Source organism: Schistocerca piceifrons, chromosome 3 (genome assembly GCF_021461385.2).
Source record: "Schistocerca piceifrons isolate TAMUIC-IGC-003096 chromosome 3, iqSchPice1.1, whole genome shotgun sequence".
NCBI classification, from domain to species: Eukaryota; Metazoa; Arthropoda; class Insecta; order Orthoptera; family Acrididae; genus Schistocerca; species Schistocerca piceifrons.
Window position 1 is genome coordinate 558,193,224 of NC_060140.1, and position 5,000 is coordinate 558,198,223.

Sequence of the window (5,000 nt, forward strand, 5' to 3'; positions counted from 1 at the left end):
TTTCTGTCTAAGAAGCGCAATTCAGTTCATTCGAGTGTGGCAAAAGCAGTGGTGCAGCGTTTCTTTTCTTAAGATCTCGCAGCTGCTTGCAAGTGTGTCCATCGTTTAAGACGACACAAAACTAGCGTCAGCGGTGCGTCAGTGGGAAGTCGGTGAAGTCGCCATTGGAGCCATAAGCCAGGAATTACGACACGCGAATCACTCGCACACCATGCAGCATGTACTACAACGCTCGGCTGAGGGACCGGACAGCCCAGTCGGTAGAGCGCTAGACCTTCAACCAAAGGGTCCCGGGTTCAAGCCCCCGTCCAGGCGAAAATTAATACACTGTCTTAACGGCTAATGTGCTGGCAGCGAAAGCGCTACAGAAACGAGTGAGGCCATGTCGTGTCGTGTTGTGTTCTGCCATCAGATTGCTTGTAAAGGAGCAGTTGCACTTGTCGAGTCACGCCTCTGCGACCGGCAGTCGTGGCCGAGTGGTCAGTTGCGCTTGAGCCGCGACAGCGATCGGACGTGCCTAAACTTCCGTGCCGTCGTAGCGCCGCAAGCCGTGTTTTGATCGTTTCTTGTGACTGTGATTGTGCGTTTTCTCGTGGTATTTTGAGATTTTGTCTCTTCTCGTCGTCTTGTTTATCTTACTAGCGGTTTCGGCCGCTTGTCGTTACAGTTATGGCTAAATCGGTTCCCCGAAAGAATACATTGTGTTTTGAGTTTGACAAGGCATCGCGTCGTGTGCAACCAAGCTCCCTGGAAATTCATGATTGGATTGTGGATATAATTGGGATAACGTCCGACCAGGTTCACACAGCGTACTATGATATGGCGGATTACTGTTTCTTTGTCAAGTTTCTCACTCCGTTACAACTGGAGAAAATCTTGCAGAAAACTGGAGGAAAGGCGGAATTCCATCATCGAGACCAGTCGGTGAGTACCGTGATAATCACCAATGCTGATGTAGAATATAAGCAGGTTCGGGTCTTCAATTTGCCACCAGAAGTTGACAATTACCTGTTGAAGGATGTTCTTGCAAAATACGGTGATATTCGGCAAATCAGAATGGAAAAATGGTCTAGCCAACACAAATTGCAATGCTACAGTGGGGTTCGTTCTGTTGATATGAGCATTAAAGTTAATATTCCCTCGAATATCGTGGTCTGTGGCTATAAAGCACATGTCGTTTATAGTGGGCAAGTCGAAACTTGTTATATTTGTAACGAGAGTGGTCATTTACGCAGTGATTGTCCTCGGCGTGTTTTCGTGCTTAAAAACTCCCTACAAAAACGCCAGAGGTTGACACTAGCTGATATTATGACCCAACATCAGAAGTTGGGGGAGACAACTTTGCAACCCAGTACGTCAGAGGCCGTTGAACCCGATCTTAGCAACGAGTCCTTCCCGCCTTTAGCACAAAAGAGCGAGAAGCTTCCACTTGCTGTCAGCACCACGTTATCGGTCGGTAACAAACGACGCCGTACCTGTGACGATAGTGGAACTGATGAAGAGTTGTCGGCCAACGACCAGATATCTGTCACGGACGCGAACCCTCCCTCGCAGGAAACCCTTGCCGTGGACAGCATAGGTGAGGGCTCCGACGCCGCTGCTTCCCCGGCGGCGTCGGGCAACAACGGTGTCGACCAGTGTTTACAGCTGACTGTTGTGACGCCGCCGGCCGGCCCGCCACTACACGACTTGGATGCACAACAAGTGGACGACCGTCCGATGTCGGCTCTACAGCCACCCGACGAGGACGTTGGTCCGGAGACCGTTATAAACACCAACCCGCCCGTCGCTGAACACAACCAACCTCAGAGGCCGGAAGACTGTTTACCAACAGACCGTGTGGATACAAACAAACACACCTTGCTTTCCGCCGCCGCGATTTCGCACGAGTTAGCTACAGTGGAGGAAGCCAGCACTCCGACTACCGATTTCAGTCATGATCCGCCCACCCCACCTTCTGCCATGGAACTCCCGACTGGTGGACGACGGAAAACTAAACCCAAACCAACTGTCTCCGCGGCCCGAAGAAAGACTCCGACCAAAGGAGCCGCGGAATCTGGACGCGAACCTGGCACTGTAAATTCGCCGTCTGACAGTGCGATGGACTGGGCCGCTAATGCAATGAAGCTTTCTTCCTCCTTCGATGGGCACGACCCAGGCATATAAATTTCTGTCTCTTAATATTAACAGGATCACGTCAGCTTTGAAAACAGCGTTGTTGCGACAGTTTATCTACGACTCTGAAGCCGATGTTGTACTGCTACAGGAAGTGTCTATGTTAAGTCTCCCCGTCCCTGGTTTTCATACGATAGCAAATGTAACGAAAGACACGAGCACAGGCACAGCCATTTTATTACGCGAGGGCATCCCTGTTCGAAGCATTGAAATACTCGAGTGTGGTAGGGGTATTGCCTGTCAAATTTTTGACGTCACCATAGTGAACATCTACGCACCGTCTGGTTCAACTCGCAAATCCGATAGAGCCAAATTTTTCAAAGAAGACATCATCTATTTGTTGCGACGGAACCCATCACAATTCATCCTTAGTGGCGACTTCAATTGTGTCCTCAATCGAAAAGATCAGTCTCCGAACTTCAATTACTGTCGGGAATTGCATGATCTGGTACGTCATCTGCGAATGCAGGATGCATGGGAACTCAAGAACCCCACTAAGGTTAAATTTACGTACTTTACTTCGACGGCATGCAGCCGCCTTGATCGGTTGTACGTCACGGAGAATATCTGCCATCGTGTTCTCGACACGGATGTCATTCCAGCTAGCTTTTCAGACCATTGTGCCCTTTCCGTAACGATCAGTTTAGACAGACAACGGACTCACCGATTCCGGAATCAATGGAGCCTCAATGTTTCTCTCCTGACGGATAATTACATACAAGATGTTATTCATGCGACGTGGACGGACTGTCTCAAGCGACGTTGTAAGTACGCTACCACTATCGCCTGGTGGAATGAGGTGGTCAAACGGAGGATGAGACAAACTCTGAAAAATTATGGCTGGCAACGGGCCCAGGATACCAAACGAACCATCGATTTTTACCAGACGGTATTGCGGGAGTTGTATACGCAAGTAACCGTAACGAATACGAATTTGGAAGGGATCAAGAAAATCAAGGCCAAACTACTAGCCATAAAGCGTACACAACTTGCGGGGCTGCAGACCAAAGCTCAAACTAAGTCGCTTCAGGAAGACGAAGTCACGTCCCTGTACCACCTTATCAAGCACCGTGCGAACCGCCAGAGAACGTTTATTGAGGAACTTGAGACCGCTGATGGGGTCCTCCTCACTCATCAGAGGGATATCCTTCGCGCCGTTGCCGAATATTTTACTCAACTGTACTCGCAATGTGCTACCCGTGGGACTGTTGACCCTGTGGCTTTCTGTACTCCACCTTCAGAAGTCACGCACGCCGATAACTGCGCGATATTGCAAGATTTTGATGCGGATGACGTCCTGGACCTGATCACTAGTTCCCCGTCACGAAAATCCCCCGGCCCTGATGGGCTGCCGAAAGAATTCTATGTGCGCTTCTGGCCTCTCATTGGACAAGCCTTTACAACAGTCCTCAACGAGGTGATGCGCGGGACTCCCTTGCCGGCAGACCTCAAGGAAGGCAGAATTGTCTTGGTTCCCAAACGCAAACACCGGAAAGATCTTGATCATTATCGTCCGATAACTCTACTCAATTTCGATTATAAAACTTTTGCCAGAGCACTAAATAGCAGACTAACGGCGGTGGTGAAAAAGGTGGTCCAAAATCATCAATCTTGTTTCCCTGGTCGGTCCATTCTGACACCCATCTCGGAATATAGAGACATTATTTCGATAGCATCGGTGACTAACGTGAACTGTGCACTCTTATTTGTTGACTTTTCTAAAGCATTCGATCGAGTGAGTCATGATTATCTCATGCGTTTCCTGCAGCATTGTGGATTCAATGAAAGCGTTATTGCCATCATACGACACCTGATAACTGGTATTACAACAAAGGTTAGCGTCAATGGACAGCTCACGCAGCCTATCGAGATTCAAAGAGGGGTCCCGCAGGGGAGCCCCCTCTCCATGCTCTTGTTCGTGCTGGCGCTCGAACCATTCCTACGCTCCGTCGCCGATAAACTGACCGGCCTGACCACGACCGGTCCTTCTTTTGTGGTTCGCGCTTACGCCGATGATGTCGGGGTTTTAATACGGGCCGAAGAAGAAATACCGATCCTTAAGTCCGAAATTGATAACTACTGCCGTGTCTCTGGAGCACGAATCAACACCGATAAATGCAGATTCGTCAAAATCCGTGGATTGGCAAACGTAACCGTCCCGTGGGCACAAACTGCGGAAACCCACACAACCTTAGGTATGATTGTCGATCGATGCCCACTGAAAATGTGTGCCAAAAATTGGCGGCGGATCGCCGATTCCATGCACGGCGCTATTCGCGAAAACAACTGGCGGTCTATCAACCTGCTTCAACGAATTCGTCTCCTCGACACTTACATTTTCAGTAAAGCCTACTACATGGCCCAAATTTTTCCGATTCCAAGGTTACAGGCGAAGCGACTTATGAAACTCTCCAACTATTTTCTCTGGCAAGGGAACATTTTTAAATCGAAATATACCACATTGACCATGCCACGGAAGGCTGGAGGACTCAATTTACCAGACATCGACAGAAAGTGTACGGCCTTGTACATCAAACGTATTACCATGTTGTTGAGGAAGGAACCGCTCAGTGTAACACATTGGCTCTTCCACATTTTACGTCCTCTAGATCCCCGTCCACCCTCTGCTGTAGGACACATCAATTTTCAACTAAAACATGTCTGGTACTACTATCTCGAAGTAAGTTACATCGGGGGCGCCGTTGTTCACAGGTCGGATTTATCGACAAAGGTTCTGCTCGACAGATGGCATCGAACTATGATACACCACCCCATGGAAATCAAACACCCAAGTGTCCAATGGAATATAGTCTGGCACAACATCA